The 21105-nt window shown below is 36.7% G+C and overlaps 1 long non-coding RNA gene across 1 annotated transcript in view; it reads right to left on the reverse strand.

Annotated features, from left to right (window-relative positions):
• Positions 1 to 1656: 1656 nt before the first annotated feature.
• Positions 1657 to 21105, reverse strand: part of LOC148052291 (uncharacterized) — a 40654-nt gene continuing 21205 nt past the window's right edge. The window contains exons 3-5 of the long non-coding RNA XR_015699052.1: positions 6773 to 6939; positions 5547 to 5595; positions 1657 to 4778 (exon numbers count right to left, since the gene is read on the reverse strand). This is a non-coding gene — a long non-coding RNA (uncharacterized LOC148052291). The remainder of the gene's footprint in view (positions 4779 to 5546; positions 5596 to 6772; positions 6940 to 21105) is intronic.

The raw sequence follows: 21105 nt of genomic DNA on the forward strand, positions 1-21105 counted from the left end.
CGAAGGAAAGGAGGAGACACAGGAGAGACGTCAGGGCTGGAGGGGTGCCTGAGCAGGGGCAGGAATGAAGAGCTACCTGAACAGGACTGCAGAGAAGGCATAGGAGAAGGTACGACCCCCAGCGGGACAGTGGCCAGTGGAGGAACCCGCACCAGAGCAGTGGAGTAAGAATCGAGGAGCAGCAAAAGAAAAGGAACGATTTTTGTTAATAAATTAAGTTGATTGGAATTCCCCAACTGTTTTGTTGCCTATAACAGCATGCCCTTCCTTCTTCCTCAGCATCCAGACCTGTTGTTTTGGGCACCTTAGAGGGTACGCCTCTGCCCTGCCTCTGTTTCTGGGTTTCAGATCATGAATTTATTGAAGCTTTCTCTGAACCTTGATTATGTTGTCCCCTTTCAGCCTTCCCCATTCCCTCTGAAGAGTCCCAGCCTGTTTAGTCTGTCCTTATAAGGCAGCTATTCCATCCACTTGATATTTTCAGTTGCCCTTCATGGGCCTTTTCTAAGTTGACTACATCCTTTTCAGAGGTGTCCATCCTTCCTGAGGTGACCAGACCTGCATTCAGCCTCAAGATGTCGATACAGCAAGATTTAATACAGTCACAAAATGAAGCACTTTGTCTTGTTTTTCATACCCTTCCTGAATGACGTCTGATCTGTTGGCTTTTTTGGCCGCCACTGCCTGTTTGAGTCACTGATTTCAGAGAACAGCCAGTGATGATTCCAGTGTCCTTTTCTTAAGCTGTAACTGCCAGTCCCAATTTCAGTGTTGTGTTGGCATGGTTTAGATTGTCCTCGCCTCCCCACCCGCGTAGTGCATTCTCTTACACTTATCTACATGGAAGTTCTTCTGCCATGTTTTTCCCTGGTCGCAGAGTTTGGAGACCTGAGTTACTTGCTAGGGCATGGCATTTGACTACCTGAAAGAACATGATATCATCCACAGACTGGGAGATTTATTACTCTTTCCCTTCTCCAGGTCGTTGATCAAGATGAATAAAACTGCCTTCTCTTGCCCACTCAATTGTGCACACTCCTGACCCTTCTCCATCCTGAGAATTGTCCTGTAGTCTGTATACTCTGCTTGATACCTTTGAAAAAGTCCCTCGAAGAGGACTCCAGGCCTGTGGCTGCTTGATTTATTTAATAACATAACAACATAAAGCAAGTTCTATGCAAAGATATGTGTTATTGTGTCCACTTCTAGAGCTACAATTTAATGGATTGTGAACTTACTAATTGATCAGTACAGCTAAGCTTTGTTTCTGATATTTATCAGAAGAGGCAACACACAGATATGATTAAAGAAGCAAAAACCCTGAAGATATAATACTTGAAGCTGAAGTACATAATATGTGCATTCCTAGAAGTATTTCTGACTTAAGTGGTATATGACTGCCAGAGAATATCTTTAGAAGTTTTTTTTTTTCCTCCCATTAGAATTAATTTGTTAAACAGAAATATTTATAGCATGGTATGGGGAACATAATTTCCTGTCACACTTGGAACAAATGTCAGTCAAGTAAAAACTTTATGATGATATAAAATAATTAATAAAGGGAGAGAACATTTGATGGAAGTACCATTTATTTTTCATTCCAACACTTTTGTTGAATCACAGTAAACTGTAGTTTATGTCATACATCATATGGGTGTCATATATCCTGTGAACAGTACACAGATAAGGTAAGAGATTAAATGTTAGCCAGTTAAAGCTAAAAGAAGTTTGGCCATTGAGTGGAACAACCACCTTGTTTGTCAGTGTTTGCAGAGACCGCTATTATACTCTCCCTGACTCTGAGGGATGGTAGCCAAGCCATAGAGATTGCTCTGAGGACAGGGGTGTCTTTCCCCCTTGTCCTATTGATATTTTAGGCAAAGCAATATTCTAGCCAACAAGGATCATACCCATGTTTGCTTAGTGAATATATTATCTGCTCCCTCTTACTTGCTAGCATTTCTATGTAGGCAGTACTCAAAATTATGTTATTTGATTTTAAAGTTATCTGATTTATCAACTTGTCACTTTAGAATCAAAATTTTAAAAATGTGAAGCTATTAGGACAAAACAATATTCAGCAAATTTTAAATCCCTTCTGTTATTGTAAAATAGCTACAAGTCCTACTAGTAACAGACCTAAACTCTTTAATTACTTGCTTTTGTATTTACAGCTGAACACTTGTAGTCTTGGGTTACAGGATGGAAAGAATTATTGCAAGAAAGTTGGACTTGTACTTTGCCACAGCCACAAACTAAACAGGTATCAGGATTATTTTATTTTATTTGTGAGTTTTGTCAAGAGGTATTAATCTTCAGAAGGATTCCAAATTGTTATAATGTGTAAACAGACACTCATTTCCAAACTGTTTGCTATACACAGTAGCTACTTGAATTTTCTTGTCTGCTATTTTGACTTTGTAATTGTCTGGCTTGCTGCTGTTTCATCTTTATCTGAATATTTGCATGTTTTCAGTGTATGCTGCATTGGAGTAACAGCTTACAAGGACAGAAAGCTTTTACTATCCTTGTAATATTGCAGAACTTGGTATAAAATATAGTGGTTTTACTTGTTAAGGCAAATTGGCCTTCTTTCTCTATCTCATGCTTTCAGATATTTCTGAGTGCTCAGGACACTTTTTGCCAAATTGCAAATAAACGTAGCATGACCATTTGTAAAGATTTTCTTAAATATTTGACTGAAGTACTCTGCTTGTTAATCTGGTAGCTTTCTCACTTGTTATGAATTTTCCTAGTTCAAGGACTTGTTAGATGTTAATGGCATAGCTCCAGTGTAATCAGTAGTATTATAATGATGCATACCAGCTGGGGAATGGATCTCATGAATTAAACTACTTGTACTCAGGCACTCAAAGTAACCTACAAAAGAACTCTTAAAGCCAATGTTCTTCTTATTTTTTTTTTTTTTTTTAAATATATGAAAAAATAAGTCAGGAAAAATAACAAAATATGATTAAAATTTGCTTAAAATAATAAAAACCAGAATGTTTTGAAAAAATGGCCAAAGTAAACACGTGATCTAGGTCTCTTCCCTCTTTTTTTTTTTTGTCTGATGCTAATTCTGAAAATTGTGCTGCAAATTTTGTGTTATAGCATCTGCAGTCTGTATCTATGTTGACATAACCACAAAAAGAAAAATATGATCATGCATGTGATTTTTTCAATTCATATGGAATTTTAAGATTTATTGTGTAGTATAATTGATATTTGTCAGTTATTTGCCACAATTTATAATAAAATCATCTAAGAACTGAGAGTTACACACAAAAATCTTGCATGATGTTCCAGATGACTTCAATTGCTGTTTAAAAAGTAGACCAATCCTGATGATGAGTGTAACCATTAGGAAAAGCCAGGATGAAGAATTGTGGGTTATTTCCATTTTTTGTTCATCCTTATGCAATGACTAATGTATATTAAAATACACTACTAATAAAGCGCACTTAAAAACAGTTTTCAGATCTCAGTGTTTCTCAAAGACTAGATATTTAAATGATTCGCTATAGTCCACATAAATTAACAGTAATTACATCCCTCAAACAAAACTGAGTCTTTGGTATCACTGAGTAAGTAGGTGGTAAGAGTGGGTGACTTAGACCCAAGACTGAATCCTTTTAAAGAATTGCCTCTCTACAGAAAGACATTAAAGAAAGCAGCAAACAGCCCTTATCATTTTGAAAATAAAACCTGAGAAAGTTGAGAGGTACATTCAGTACTCTCTGCAAAAGATGTTCTGTTCTCTGGCAATTTTAGTTATAATATTGTGTAGAATAACCAGATGTTTTTTCTAGATATTGGCATTAAATTAAAACAAAAACAAAAAAAAAAGAAAATACTTTTGGCTTCCAACTTCTCAATAAATCTAGCAAGGGAACAAAAGCCAAGTATTGTGTTCAATTGTTTGTTTCTACACAAATGCTATTCTCTTCCTTAACTTGATTTTGTAATGTGCTTAGTTTGAAGGGATTTGAATTTTTTTCATTAACGTTGATGCTATTGTGCTGAGTGAAATCATAAGCTTGTCCAGATGAGCCGTGTTGAGAAAGATGGGCTGTTTCTTTGCGCTAATACTGAAGAGATTTTGAATAAAAGAGTACACGTCTGGCATTTAGGAGAACGCTTGTTTCCTATTTGTTCTAGCCATTGTACTCTTCAATGTACAGCTCTGCCTCAATTAATCCATGTATTATGAAAATTATGTGCCGATATATTGTTTATGAAAGTGCTATGTGACCTCTGAACAGGGGATGCTACTGTTGTTAGGATATGAAGCATGAAAATACGATAAATGAAAATGCATTTGAATGACAGGGCCATTATTTAAGTTGGAGGAATTAATAAAAGTAAGGCTCTAAAAGCTTATCAGTATATGAATGTCCTGCAGAAGCAACCAAAATTCAACAACCCAAACCAAGCATAAGTGAGCTTCACTTAAAAATTCTCTTCTCAGTGGAACAAAGCAGTAAAGGAATAATTACTCCACGTGACTCTTCATCATATCATGGTTTTTTTTGTCATGTCTTTTTCTTTTTTCTTCATTTGAGAAATATAAAAATTTCCAATTGTTTATTTTCTTTATGGTACTCTTCCTCTTTTTACCTTGTCTGATGCTGTCTCAGGTGTTTTAGGTTTTTTGTACACTGTCTTCATATTCCTCACAGCTGTGTCTTTGGATTTTTTTTTTTTAATTTTCTTTAAATGATCTTTAAATGCACAAAGGTTCTAAAAAGCTTTTGTTTAACTTCTGTACTAATCTCCTGCAGACAAAGCAAAAAAAGAGAGATCTGTTTTAAAAAAAGAACCAAAAACAACAGACCCCCCCACACACACCACCAACAAACACCACACCCCCCCAAACCCTAAATAAACAGAAAGCTAGCTTTTGAATCTTCAAGAACCACCAGAAAACAGCATACAAAAGGTTTTTAAAACTAATTATAAGGGCTTTCCACCAGGTGGACTGCTACTAGTGTTTTAAAGCATATCACCTTGGTAGGATGAGTTAGTATGTGGTCAGTTATATCTTCTCTGCTGCAAAATCTATGTGGGGATCTGCTGACTGAGCAATTGTAGCTGATGGAAGACTTTTCTCTGTTGAGGGAAGATTGGTTTCTGCCCTGTGTTCTAGGGCTATGCTGACATGGAGCGTGTTCTACTCCAAACCATTGCCTGTTTCCAGAAAAATGGAGCCTGTGTACGGGCTTGGGCTGGGACTGGTTCTCCCATCACCTCTCCACATCACAAATAATCAAGCTTTATTCAAATGGATTCCCTGGTAGGAAACGTGGGTGTTAATACCAGTGGTGCAATCTGGGAAGCTGGACAGCTAAGTCATTAGTAGGCCCTTTTAAGCTCTAGGAAATAGATATTCTGCAAGCATTTTATTGACGACTTAACTTAGATTGAATTTTCTTTATCCCTTACTTTGCCTGAGCATGTGACATAATGGCTTATGTGAAGAAAGTACTAGGATGAAGTCCAAGTTTGGCTGAAACTAAAACAAGTCAGTAATTAGTTGTACTTACATTCCCATATGGCTCTGTGCTTGTTTGCTTGCCTTGTTTATGAGCTAAACTGATAGACAGAAATCATTGAGTCACAGACGGGAAGACAGCATGCAAAATCACAAACTCAGATAGTACTTATAAAGATGTGAGTAGCGGACAATGAACACATCCATTAACTAGAAAATGATAAGTTCAAAGACAACAGAAACAACACTTAATCTCTTGAGACTTTTTTTCCCCATCAAAAAAAAGTGCTGTATTCCATGGAATTTCGGCTTTATGTGAATTGGATGCTTCCAGAAACTATTTCCTTAATCAAAATTCACAAGTCAAATCCATCAGTCAGTAGTGATCATAACCTGTAAGTTGAAAATATTTTTACAGATTTTTTTTTTTTATAGTCAGTGCTAAGGGAATTATATTGCTCGGTGGTAGAGAAATATCGAGATTAGGCAATATTTTGCCGATTTATACTAGATAGATGTTGAATATCTATAACATACCTGAACCTTCTTGCCAGCCAGTGAATAACATTTAGCTCTACATAAAAATAACCAAGAATTCTGGCAAACACAGCATAAGCTTGATGGTTCTTATCTGAAATGAAATAATCTGTAACTGTCTATCAGAGCAATGCTTGCAGTAAGAGCCAGATATTAACAGGGATTCTTTTGCTTTGTCTTTATCACTTTCCTGATCAGTGGGTTTGGGTTTGGATTTCTTGCTATTTTCTGATTGTTAATTTCATAAAAGCCCTTTCTGCTTCATGCTATGGTTCTGAAGTGTACCACCTCATGCAGTCCAGCTGCATGAAAGAATACAGCAGCCAGGTTAGAAGATGAGAGCAAATTCTGACTTCATAGTGAAAATCCTCCTAAGTGTCAAGCCTTATTCATCTTATTTCAGGCAACGTGCTTAAGATGCTTGAGGCAACATTTGTTTTAGTTTGAAATATGCGTAGAAGACTCTCTCTTGTAACTGAAAATGTTACACATTTATGAAAACTAGAATAGGTAAGTTTCTCTTTCACATTTAATACTTAAGTATGATAATGCAGAATATACATTACACATGCCTGGTTTGGGTAGTTTCTTGAATCATAAAGAACACATTGGATCAATTTGGTTACCCAACAGAGGGAAGTATTTTTCACATTTGTGTTGAATTAAGATGGACTAAAGGAAACAAAAAGGATTAAATCACTTATCTTTGATCCTGCACATGATGTAATTGTTTTAGCTTACCATGTTCCATTATGAGTGCATGTTACTCTTGTCTATGAAAATGTTTGCTTCTAGAAGATGCCACTGAAATGCGGTCCAGGAGCTTTAAACTGGAATGCAGAACTATTGAAGTTTCTGTTGTGGTTTCTTTCTTTCATTCAAAAGACAAAATGATCTTGAAATCATAGCTGAAAGAAGGAATCTTCATCTTAATTATATTACAGGGTTAGATCTAAAGATAGTAATCAAAGAGCTTGTGCCCACAGATGAATTAAAATTGTGTGGATAGTAAAGAGAACTAAGATGAATAAGTGACTAAATAATAGTCCAGTAATGGTAGCTCGTTTAGTTATGTTTTCTATAACAAAGGCAAAACCATCCCTAAACTGTGAAATGGGAGTAGAACCTGATATTGTGTAAAACTTTCACAGTAGGCAGCCTTGCTTAGTACAGATGGCATTTTCTTTTTTAGAAAGTGCTTAAAGTATTGTTCACTTGCTAATGATTACATTGCATTCTATATCATTCTCATTTTTCTATACCTGTATGCAGAAAAACAGGAGATTAATAATTAATATAAGCAATGTTTTGCAGGAGTAAGAGTTTCCAATTTCTTATCTGTCAGATTTAGGTAAGGCTGCCTGCAGCTGGTAAATCCTCTTTGCATTCAATCAGTCTGTGGCACTTGATGTTTATTTGATGTCTATTTTGAAACTTTCCTGCAGAGAGGCTATGTGGAAGGCAATAGGACTAACATACTTGATTAACATTAAGTATGTGCTTGGGTGCATGGAACCTTTGCAAGTGGAGAAGAGCTGAAAATGATACCAGTACTCAAGGGCTTGTGGGACAGGGAGGATGGTGGAATTCTTGACAGTTACAGCAAAAAAGGAGGGGAGAAGCTGGGAGAAGAGGAGCTGGTTTTGACATGCTGATTTTCATTTGGCAAGAGGATGTCTGGAGAAGATTCTGTAGAAGCAGTTTGAATTACAAGTGTGAACAAAAGGGAAGTGAGTGAGGAGGAAAGAAATCTGGGAATCATTGACACAGAGATTGTAATTAAAATCCTTGAGAATAGCTAAGGTTGCCCAAGGACAGCCTAGTTATGCTGTGTGCATGCTACAGAGCCTATTCCATCTTAAAAATATAAATCTTCTCACTTGGATACTAATTTTGTGAAAATTGAAATAAGAATAATCTTGAACCATTTATATCTGTTGTTCAAATTTAATTTTACAATACTTATTTCTAGTAAAATTATGAATAATTGCAGAAAACCATAATTTGAAAATATCTTCTCAATTGGATCGTAGCATGTCTTAAAAATTACAATGGTAAAAAATCAAGGTTACTTCATCATGTAAACTTTCCCTGAACACACAATGGGCAACATGATAAAAGATTTCTGGTTTTAGCAAGGAAGTGCCAAAAGAATTCTCTTGCAATAACGGTTGATTTTATGCACTGCATTTTCCTTAAAAAAAAAAAAAAAAAAAAAAAAAAAAAAAAGCAATAATTTCCCATGTACAAGTTACTTTTTAAGTATGAGGAGTTTTTGTTACCCTGATTGTCTGAGAAATGCATCTAATTCTGAGTTTCACATGCCTGGAAGTTACTGTTCACGCCCAGTGATAAAAGCCATGCAGAATACTGACATAACTGGGTGTACTATAGTTCATCTCCTGCTGACGTGTCTGCTTTCTGGATTCAGAAAACATCAGCTGTTCAGAACACTGCAGTTAATACTAAATGGAGAAAAAATATCAAGACTTAGTTTCTTCAGACATTCAGGCTTGTGATAAGAGTCCGGTTATCTGCTTCTGGTTAGAACTTATCTCTTTTTCACAGAATTAAAAAGAAAGTCACATGGCTTCTCTTTCTTGCATAATTTACTGATACACATGGTGTCATTTTTTTCCCCTTCTGTCTAGTCCTAACTGCTTTTAGTTTTTTTTTTTATCATCCATAATTTGTATACTTTGTTATTTGTCCTCTTTTTTAAAACAGTTACACAACCTGGTGTTCATAGCATATCTGACATGGAGGATGGTTAATTTTCAGTAAATACAGGCCTTGCTTTAGAAACATAATGATTTTCTTAGTCTGTAACTGTTGTTGGTGTATGGTTTACCGTTTCAGGTTTGGTTTGGGTTTTTTTTGTTTCTTGATGCTACTTCACTGTGCTGAAGAATGGTCTAATCAGGAAAATGAATGCTTTATTTTTAATTAACAGTATTCAAAATATGCAGTGTTAAGAAATCAGTTGTAGAACTGATCAGACAGTGTTCTGTTCTGACCCAGTTTACACTGAAATCAATGCAATTTCATGGAGAAATCATGTCTTAATGTTGGATTTCAGAAAAGGACATAAAGTACATTCACAGAATCATCATGTGGTTGCCATCCTTTGGCATAAAAGTGAGTAAATATCCAGAGTTCTCTACTAGTATTCAAAATCCGTAGCTCTGTTATGGGTTGTTAACTGAAGGTCTTCCTTACTCCGAGAAGTGATCTCAAGCTGCAAGATGTGAATCAGATATAAAAAAAAAAAAAATCCCCAAAGCTCTGGCATTCAAATTCAGACCTGCATCCCAACTTTCCTCAACTGTTGAAGGTGAACTTTTGTTTCTCGTTAGTTCAGTTCTGGTGTCTCCTTTCTGAGTCTGGCAGAGGAATTAAAAGGAACTCTGGCTCAGAACTGGATGCTTATAAATAGAATCCACTCTATTTATATCCCTTCATAAAATGTAGTTGTTGGTGGCTTCATTAAACAGCTGCTTGCACATCCCATAAAATGGATTAACTTTTTCCTTCAGTGTAAAGATGAAATCAAATAACTGAACTCTGAAGTGAGATTTATGACTGAGAAAAATGTAATACCTGGTACTTTGGAAGAGCTAGATGAAAACAAACTGTGGAGCATTATACAGGATGTGGTTACGATGTAAAAAGCACACAAGAGAGCAACCTACTTTGTTCTTTATTTTTACTGAATGGTTGGGAAGGCCTTATAGTACTCAGTGAATCCTTAAATAGAAATCTTGGTGACTCAGAAACTTCTTGGATGTTAGTGTCCACAGTTACCTTCAATTGTTGTTTTCATGCTGACAGTTGACATGTAGAACCCCGTAATTACCACCCAGGTGGTAGATGTCTGTATCTGGTGAAGTTTCTGAGTAAACTGCCCTCTTAATAACAGTTTAGTGGCTCCTTTTGACTAGAGTGTTTGTATGCTCTGTTCCTAGTGTTTACAGAGCATTGTGCTATGGTATTGAAAACTTACTCCAAGAATTTATAGGCAGTAATGACCGTGCAAAGACTTAATGACGAAGCAGAAAGCAAATGTGTTCTAATATCACCCAGCTCTTTTCCAAGATAGCTCTGACCATCCTTCACTACTTAAACTGCATAGGCGCCACTCTATCTGGTTTTGCATTACCAATATCTAAGCATGCAACAGGCGACAACCATCACCTTCTCCGTAAGGTGCAGTTCATTATTCTTGTCGGTTTGGCAGTTGCTGTTTCTGGCAGCAAAATAGTCCCACTTCTGTCTCTTAAACCTGAGGGAGTGGGATAACATGCTGGACAAATCCATCTACAACAATAATACTCTGATTCTTAGTTCCTTTTTAGTTTGGATCTGTTTTGAATTTCCCACTGAGATAAGTCAAATCTGGGCCCAAGTATCCCCAAACAGTTTGGTTTGATTGCTTGTCTGTGAAGAAGAGACAAATGCTGTAATGCCATAAAATTTTGTTTCTGACCTCCTTCAGTTTTCACATTTTTTTCTTTCATTTTCTCCTATTAAATAATTTTCTTCAAATTTCTTTGAATCACAGCATATTTTAAGATTTCTGTAGTTTATCATTTATGAGATACTAGCAGATCAGAAGCTTGGCATCCAAAATTCATATGGAATTTCCATTCAGATTCTTTTTACACATACGAAACTAATACAGTATGATAGGATAGAAATAAAATATTACTACTGTGTATGAAGTAACTGATGCTAATATGATTTTTTTTCTTCTTGAATCCTTCATTACTTAGCACTGCACAAAATAGCTCCTTTATTTCATCCTGAGGTTTTGTTCCTGCTGGGATAAACTCATTCCTTTTCTGGCCCTAGCATTAGTCATTAGATTAGAACAGGATCTGCATTAGGCAGGAGAAAAAGGAAAAATCTGCAATTGAATTAGTCCCAGAGCTCTCCTCATGAGAGCAAAAAGGCAAAATTTCACTTCATTGCTCATGGCATAAAAAGGAGACAAATCCTGTCTGCAGATGTTTTTTTCAGTATTTAGGGCTACACCTGGTGCAAGAGTTACACTATGTATGGCTATGAAGCTCTAGCTAAAAGGGGAAGAAAAAAAAGAAAAAGGCAATTCACTGGAGGAAAGAAACAGCCTGCATTTTGGGAAATGGTGTGTAGCTGTAGCCACATTTCACAGGTGCCCTAGCATTGCTAACGGACTTGAAGAGTAATGTGCTACCCATATAGAAGAATCGGAGTAGCTGATGCCTCTTCTCTCTACAGGAATACGAGTGTTAGGAGTTCCCAGTAGAGTCCTTTTGTGTGTGTTTTTTGTGACGTGAAGAATTGAGGAGGAGAAAAAAAAGCTGGATGACTGATATGATTTTAGTATTAACTATGCGGGAGGAACACTTTTGTCATTAAACATAACCATAAACTCGCAAAAAAGTCTTCATGTTGTGGTCATTTTTCAGTTCCCCTTTGCTTACACAGTAATAATCAACCACTAGATTGTGAATCTTATTTTAAAGGGAGTTCATGGTTGGTTGCTGTTGAGAGAATTCCTGTGGAACTAGCTGTTCTCAAGGAGCTGTGTGTTTAGGCTAAGGGGACTGGAAATCAGAACTGTTGACCTCTGTTCCCAGTTCTTCGGCTAACTTAATGTGTGGCCTTGTCTGAGACTTAACCTCTGCATCTCAACCTCAAATTCTTTAGAATGAGCATAAAAATCAGACTTCCTCCGGGCTATTCTGAGTATGAGAGTGCATCCTGAGACTGGAATGAGAAAGTACTGCTGAAATGCAAAGTGACTTTATTGATAAATACACCAAATTTGCTAATGCCTTTGTGATTTAAAAAAACCCCACAACATTAATAACTAAACTGAGCTCACCTGTTAATTGCCTGTAGCATATAAAACTGCAGTAGTCAAACCGTCACTTTGGTGCTGAGCATGACCGGGTTATATAAAAGCTTTGGAGAAGTATTGCTGCTGACTCCCTGAAGTTTATTGATGAGGTGGAAGTCTACTATTCCATCTTTATTATCTGTTGCTGTTTCAGGAAGAACATTTCTGTATAAATTTAAGGAAGTGACTTGCTTTATTCTGCTTCATTTAGGGTGATCATATCAGGTTAAAAGTGACAGCACTGAAGGGCTGTGTGTCCCTCGTCCCCCCGCGTCCCTCAGGGCCACTTGCGAGCTTGAATGCAGAGGCATCTGGTATAATGCTGTGCAACATTGAAGTTCCCCCTTACGTAGCATGTACAAAGCACTGCTGTGACACTAAATTCTATCACGAAGTCATATCAGCAGAGCACTGAGCCTGGGACAGTTGAAGAGAACTACTTAGCTTTATTGCTCCTGGATTTGGATTAGTTCATCTGATATTAAATCAGGGTGCGCTTAAGTCATGTTCAGGATACACGTGTCCAAAATAGTCTCTGATTGCTTATTGTGGGCATAGTAGTGCACAGTAATGTCAGTCTGTAGTGTGGAAAAGCAAAATATTAAGATTAGGAGCGTAAAATCCTATTCTGGACCAGCATAAGTTTTAAAAGAAAAAAAGGAAAATATTTGTATATGTATTTAAAACAACTATTTGAGAGGTGAAACACATGCAGCTAAGCTTCCAGGCTAAATTCAGAACTGGTATGTCTGGCTGAATGTGATTAAAGGAGGAAATCTAGTTTTGACCCAGAGATTTTATTTCTCTGAGCAGACATTTAAAACAGGAAGATGTGTAGAAATAGATGCAAAATGTCTGTGCTGTAGCCTGGCAAGTGGCAATACCATATGTAATCTATTATAAGATGAATGGCATGTTGAGAAATTATTCAAGCTGGCTAATTTACAGAGCTGTAATTCTGCAGCAATGTCCTGGAGAATACCAACTGAAACAGCAAGTCTCCTGTTAAAACACCATAGACCTGTGTGCATGTGTGTGTGTACATATTTAATTGTCATGTTACAATAGCAATAGTGGTTGAGGTTCAAGACATTTCCTGGGACTCAGAGATCGGCTGGGATTTAGAGTCTGAAGCTCAGCCCGGTGCCATCAGCTCTCACCAGCCAGTCATTAATCCCCAGGAAATGCCTTGCACTTCAATCTCTATTCCTTATCTGAAAGTTGCCTTGCTAAGATTTCAACTGTGCCTTAAGATCTTGTTAAGAACTAATTTTCCATAGGAACTAGTGGCTTGCAATAAAATATAGTATTTCCTCCTGTGTCTTTAGCTCTTAATGTGCTTCCAGTTACATATGATTTGTGAAGTTGAGGGGCTGTGTTAACTCCAAAGAGTTTGGCCCCGCACTTGGGGTTTTCAGTAGTATTTTTGCAACATCAGACATGAGCTTGTTAGGAGTTCAGCTGATTTTCATGATGGATGTCTTATCTATCTCCCTTCAAGTTCTGTCCTTCTGGTATTTAGAGCATTTCAATGCAAGTGCTGTTAGCTGTTACACTGAATGCGTTTGGAGGAACAGGATTTCTGGGTGCCTTTTTTAGTGTTCACATACCAAACTTTTCTGTGGAATACTGGGAGTGGGTTAATAGGGAAAGGCACAGGAAATGTTAGAGGAAGGTGCATCCGGGGAGTGTATTTGCCCATCCCTTTTAGGAAGTGACAATCTAGTTCTCTGTCGTGTCAGTCAGTTTAAATCCACTTGATGCGGCCAGTTTCCTCCAATTCATGGTTGTGCAAGTAGAACACTGATAGGTGTTTCTTTTCTAAGTTTCAAAGTCCCCTTCTAGGAAAAAAAATGCTATAATTCCACCATTTCCTGCAATTGTTCTACCTTAAGCTGAAGAAGATATGCGTATAGCTGGCAAAAGGCAGGATCCTGGAACTCTTAATTGCCTTTGTTACCTGATTTGTTGCCAGAGGGAGGGGGTTATGATAAGCTGTGACATCTTCATTGATAATGGAATTTTACAGCAGCATATTAAACTGGACAGCCAACTGAGCAACAAGAATTTGAATATATCTCTCCATTCACAGAAGTGTAGAAAGCAGAATCTTACTGCCATTCTCCTGCAAATCCATTCTGTAACTTTTACTTTGATGTCCGCACGGTACTACAGCTGTCACGTTGTCAAGATGGATATCTGATGCCCAGCCATTCCTTATCCCAGTTCTGTTTAGCAGCTTGAAAACACTGCTGAACTGTTAGGCAGTTGGGAGCCTGTGTGTATGTCCAAAACATACTGTAAGAGAAATATCTGCTATCATATTGCACAGAATAAAGCCTGACTCAAATTCTTTCAGCTGCATATTGAAAATAGCAAAAAAAGAACAATTCTGTTTTACTATGGAGAATGTATCTCCAGGTAACTAAACTCTTAGCATAAAGTACAGTTTAGAATTGAATGTGTTTTAGGGCTTAGAGTTATTTGATAGTGTAAATTTAATGCTAAGAGATAAACCCAGTTTCTGGATCACAGTGAAAAGTTAGCCCAGAGTTCATAGACCAGAGTTTTTGCAAAAAACAAAAGATGTACAGTCAGAAACAAGGAGAAAAATCCACCCTTCTATCTGTGCAAACAGGGAAAAATCAGCCCTTACTTAGAGTTCCAGAGGTGAGAGACCTTTCCAAGCCAGTCATCTAAAATGTCTCAAGCCTGGTTTGGGTAAATGTTCAGAAGTTCTGATTTTTTCCAAAATTTAAATCAATGTAGAGTCTATGTAAGGAAATAGCATAAAATTCTTAATGAAAGGCTGATATTTCTTACTAGCTTCTTAGCAGTGATTAAGTATAAGCATATTCATGTGGTTGAATGCCAGTGCCTTTGGAAATGGTTTAAACTAAACCATGAAATGACCCATTTACCTCTCAGTAAGTGACCTTGTGGGAAGTTAGTAGAGAATAGCAATTAGGTTTAGGATTGACATGCCAGCTTGTTTTGCATTTCCCTGGCTAGACAAGCCCTTATATGAGATTGTTTTGATGTGCTGGAATCAAGGTACAGATCTTGTTGGGTTTTGCAAACTGTCATGTCCGTGAAATTGTTTTGGTTTTCTATCCAATGTCTTTGAAATGTAGTCGAATCAGCACTAATGTGCAGTGGCAGTATTCCAGGTTTCCACTTTCAGATCTCGGTTGAAATTAGGGAGGGTAGTGAAATGTTACATGTAGGCGAAGCTGCCAGATTAAAAATAAGTAAAATAATTCTAGCTATTGCTGAGAATTTAGGTATTCTTACTCTTGACAGTAATCATTAGTATATCTAAGTTTGTTTATTTGGGTAGGGTTTGGGTTTTTTTTTTTTAATTTTCCCTTTATAAAGCTTAGAGGTAAAGAAGAAGAATTACTTTGGAAATATTTGGCATTTTCCTCACTTAATTTTCTTTTAGAAAGCACAACAGTTTGTGTGCTTCTGCTAATCAACTTCTTTTTTAATAAAAGTCTGGCTACTGATTTTTGGATATTTGTTTTATAGTTCAAAACTGTGGTTTATCTGTGGAAAAATAATTTGTTACTTTGAGAAATATGAAGGGAAAATGCCCTCAGTTCTTATCTAGATGAGCCAGTAGGGAGCAGTATCTTTCTTGGCATTAATTTCTATATTCTCAATATTTGGTGGCTGCACTGTAGCTCACTTTTTCTCTGTCAGACTGTGAACACTTGGAAGCAGACATCCTCGTAAACAAATTGCCATTATGAGAAGTGGATTCCATACTGGCACATCAGCAGAACAGATGGAGATTCAAAACAAAACAATTTTTTGGAAAAGTTAACATGGCATTACTTTTTATTAGTAAGTTTACTCCCTACCTAGCTATCTGAAGGAAGAGATCATTTTATTATGTTAGCTATGAAGTGTGTAGTTAGGTAAAATCCAGCATGCAGATAATCTAATGGGATCCCTTGATTAAAATAGTCACTCATAGGTGTAAATGCCTTCATGAATGAAGCATAAATGAAAAGCTGCTGCTGTTAGTTTCTATGAAGTCTGAGGCAGGTTTCACTATTTATAGTTTTAATCCCAGTAGAATTAGGACAGTGGGGATAAGAAATTAATTGTGAAGCAGAATTTTCAAACAAAATAAGTTCATATTTTAGCTTGACTTTGATTTTGTTCTTCTTTTTCCCTGACTGGGTTCGTTCCTTCGTCGATATTAACAGAATGAAAATTTGAAATTGTCTTCTCTCCCCAAAATATTACATTAACTTATTACTTTAATAAGTAACAATACTAAACTAAACTACAAGAACTAAAGTTAGTAATAATTAAAGAAACCTAAAAATCCTCATTCGCTGTTTGCTTACTTTTTGTCTCTGACACCACTTTTGTATATGCTGCCTTATCTTCTTCAATGCTAGGTAATTTTTGCTATTTCATTTTGACAGTTTTGAAGATGTATCATATTGTAGCACATCAATGAGAGAGTATTTATTTTTGCTTGAAAAAAAAATAAGTTCATGATAAAACCAGATGGGGAAAATGCAGTAACTGAAGAACCTTTAATTCAGCTTTGTATGGAAAATAACTATTTTTCTGAATTAGAGCAGTTGGTTTTGAAGTATGTGAAGTTATTTTTACTAGTTTAGGGTTCAAATTTAGATATTTAGATTGCACATATTATTTAGTTTGTATTTATATACTAGGCTTTACCGATGAGCATGGAATGGATTCCCCTCTCTCTTCTCTAGACCTGTGGTACTTTATTTAGTACTCCTGCATTCATTTCTCTCTTCCTATGTATTCTGTTTGCGTCTTTCGTTTACCCTTACTCGCTTTTCTTTATTGACTACTCTCCTACGTTTGTCTTGGCTTTCACCTCCCTTTGCTTGTTTATTGTCTTTCATCTCTTTTTGTATTCCTGTTTTTCCTTTGCCAGTAATTTTTTTTGCCTGTCATTTTTTTCCCTCCTCTACAATCAATGCTACACCTCCTGTTGCCTAATTTTCATGACAAGTTTCAAATCACATGTTTGATTAGTCCTTTCTGTGAAGAAGTCACGGTAGGGAGCAAAGGCAATTCTTTCACCTTCCTAAAAAACACAGATAGCTATTCCAAGGGTGGAAGAATTTTGTTTGGCTTCTTTCTGTTCAAGGAGGTGGCAGACAGCAGAAGTAGGAAAAGAGATGCTAATGACAATTTCTGAGAATATGTAGGAAAGGGAATTTTCTAGTGCTATTTCCATGTTGCTTTTGTGCTCCCACCTCTACCTTTTCCTGCCTTACTACAAGCAAGACTGTTATACTGAGTGAGATCACTCTGCCTGCAAAATATCAGACAGGGAGGAGCCCAGCAAGCATTAGCACTGTTTTGGGCTGCCTTAAGTCCTGATAAGATACTCTCCTGAATATCCACTTGATCAGCTGCAATGCATAACAATTGGTACGTGGATCAACCCACCTCCCCGATTCCAGAATAAACACTAAAGGAAGACCTTGGTGAACCCTTCCAGATGAGTTTAAGCTGGTTCCCAGGGAGGTGGGGAAAAGCTATGAATCTGCGGCTTCTTCACTTGGGTGCTTTTTCTAAGAGAACTATTGGATGTCAGTTCCATAAAAGCAGAAGGACCATGATGTCAAGACACTATAGCAGGATTGCTAAATGGTTTGCCTCAGTTTTGGGGCTTCTTAGTTGTGTGCGTGTAGCTTTATTTTTATTTAACAGAGTCTTAAGAAAACAATACCCTGAGTCTTCTAAAACTGCTGTAGGCCTGGTCTTAAGCCAAATCTTTAATTGCCTTCCTGTCTTTTGATTGTTGACTCTGCTTTGGAATACCAAAACAGAGCCTCTGTTTTGGATTCGATAGTGCTGGTTAGATCATGACCTTGCTACTGAAATACTGTTTCTTCTACTGTTTCAAAACCAAGTAATCCTTAAAAATATAGGTTAATAAAAGGAGCACCTTTTTCACATTAATCAATCTGCAGATATCAAAATATAGAACAAACTTTTCATGTGAAGAATGTCCAGACTTGCTGTTTTGTGTTTTCATTCAAATAAAAGCCAAGGCTTTGTCCTCTGATTTGCAAGAATACAGTTTCTTCCACAGATTGTCAGCAGTGTTAAATCTTGAAATAGTTAGGTATCATGTTGTTTCCTTTTTGCAATGTGGTATTTTAACATTATGACTGATACTTTTCTTGGTATCAAATAACTGATCTCTACCATTTGACATAAAAGATACTCTCCTATATTGGCACCACGCTTGGCAATTGTATTGCATGTACCTTATGTTAAGTTAAATCGTAGCTCCACAGGTTTAACTACAGATTAAATTCATCCCAAAGCTGCTTCCTAACTGCGTGGGGAAAAGGGCGATATCTAATACATTCATTAGGAATCTAGAGTTTACTTGGTGATACGATTAGGAATTTGGATAATGAAAATATCAGAGTAACTCTGAAGGAGTATGTGTGGAGGCAATTAGCTACATTAAGAGGTCCTTACCAAGGTAAGATATGGCGGAAGGAGAAGCTTGCACATCATGGTGATGCCACGTGAGCTGAGAGAGCTGTTGAGATGGTAAATACTGGAGGATTTGAACAAGGGATTATGTGTAGGACAAATGGGTGTGGTTTTCACTTGACAGAGCAGAAGTGGGTCTCTGTGTAACCTCAGGGGGAGACTATTGTGAAATGATAATAGCAGAAAATAAAGGAAGAAGTAGGTTGAAAGGGATCACCAGAGTGAGAAGGGTGTAATGTCCTAGTATGAACAACAACAAAATTGCATACATTGTACTAAATAGTCTGTGGCCTGAAACTTTCATGTTTGTGAATACATAGACAGATCATATCATTGTCAGCAACATTCTGGAATCATTCCATTATACTGCATAAAATTATGCCTCAATGTCCTTTCTTGATTCTCTGGAGAAATAAGATAAATTTGTTTGATAGAGTAAATGAAAATGGGCCCTGGTCAGTTCATGTAGCTGCCTCTGCTTATCTCAGGCCTGATTTTTGCCCACAGACTACACTGAGACCTTTGAAATTTCAGTAGAGCTCCTGTAGAGAAAAATTAACAGAAACATCTTACAATAGCAGGAAGGCATTATAAGATTCCTATTAGCAAACACAGATGCATTATTATTAGTATTATTATTGCCTTGAAAGATAATTTAAACAGAAATAAGTGCCAGATGTCCCCCCAAAAGAACTTGGTTTCTAAAATAAAAAAGCAGTTGCCATTTTCTGAAAGATTTATTCACTGTTCATTGTGGTGTCTGAAATTGCATTTAAATGTAACGAAAGACAGTATTTCTCAATGTAAAGGAAATGAAGCTTATTTGTATCATGTGGACAGTTGTCTGGGTTTCTAGAGCATAATACCAGTCCCTTAAACTGAGAGGACAAAAATTAAAGTGCACAAGTAATTGTAAAATTAAAGTGTGTTTTTTATGGTGTGTTATAAACTATAAAAATCAGATGAAACGTAACAGATGAACATATTTTAATTTCACATGGTTTAAATAAGTGTGAAATGTGCATGATATTCCCAATTTACTTCAATGGAAAAGGTAATAAAAATCTATTGTAGGTCAGACAATTGTTGATAGTCAGCAAAGAGAAATACAAATCTCTGTTCACTTAAGGCAATGACAAGGAGTTGATACTTTCTGATGGTTCCCTACTGTTGGGAGCAATCATAACCTTTGTTATGGTGCTATGTTTGTTTTCTGTAGTAAAGATCTGTTTTCAAAAGACCTGAAAAATTTGGTCCAAGGAATCTATTATCTGGTGAATATCTGATATCTAATGTTTTGCAGATGAGTACTTATTTGTATTACAAATAAGAAGATTTCCATATCTTGCCTAGTTGAGTATTTGCTCATGCAAGGAAAATAAGCCCTGAGCTAATACTGTAGCAAAACTTTTTTGAAATATCTTTAGCTTTACTCAGAAGCAGAAAAGGTCTTTGCCCTGTCAGCCAGGTGTCTGTACAGGCAATGTAAGTTAAATTGACCAGTAGTCAGTCTCTTAAAAAAGCCTTGACTTTTACTCTGTAAGGTAACCTACTTACCACTGTAGTGATAGAAGAACATAATATAGAATCATTTTTTCCTCAAGATAATAATTTGGTGTCCCAGACGATACAAAACATCAGCATGTTCCTTTAAATTTTATTTAGCTACAAGTGAAAACAGACAAAAAAAGTATTCCTCTCCACTTGTGGCTTTATCAAAAAGAACCAAGTGGTTTCAAAAGGGGCATTTAGGCCTTCATTTTAGCTGGCAGAACTGATTGTGCCCAAACGGGAGGCCTCTGCAATTGCGTACAGGCACAAAGAGCTTTATAATTTGAGAGCTCCTTGAGTGAAAGCAAAAGGACTTTTTTCTTGAGGAATACAAATGTTGAGGAGCTTTTTAACCGTGGTTAGTGAATAGTTAAAATCATGACTGGTTTATGTTTCATGACCTATTACATATTTTGTTATATTCCTGCAATTCTTCTGTGGCAGAATGTTTGGTGGTGAATTTTTCAGCTGCTGAATTGTGGCTAAACACCTCTGAATAAAAAAGTGTTCAAATCATTATTCAATACTGTTCCGATGTCCTAATCTGTATTCAGAACATGCATGGCCTATAGGATTGAAGCCTTTTTTCCCAGTGTGCTAGCAATGCACATATGTAGTTGGCAGGGACATTGTGGAATTAATATGCAGTGATTCTTTGGCAAGAAGTAGAAATAGTATCTTGTTTAGCATCAGTTGCTCTTAGAGGACATAACTGATTGCTTACACATTGAATCCTATTCTGCTGCTCCTAGCTGGGAAGATAGAGTATAACTTGAAATCTCAGTGTTAAGACTGAAAAGGAGTGTTTGGACATGGAAGCAAAGCACAGGAAAAATCTGAATTTTAGGAATGAGGAAAGATTAATTTTTATGAATGAAATATGGTTTAATCTGACAGATGTGAGACAGAATAAAAGACCTTTTAAAAATGCCATTAAATCTGTTGGAACTGTTAACGTGAAAAGTCACATACAGTTTCTGCTTGACAGTTACATTAATCCAGTGTAACAGTAAATCAGAATAGTTCAGACTCAGAAGTGATGTGACAGTCCAGCATTCTCATTTGCAAAGACAGTGAAAGCAATACTGCGCCCCTCTTTTAGTTGAGCCATTATATTCCT

This window comes from Nipponia nippon, unplaced genomic scaffold (assembly GCF_047370975.1).
Source record: "Nipponia nippon isolate SJK-2023a ecotype South Korea unplaced genomic scaffold, ASM4737097v1 scaffold_5, whole genome shotgun sequence".
NCBI lineage: Eukaryota > Metazoa > Chordata > Aves > Pelecaniformes > Threskiornithidae > Nipponia > Nipponia nippon.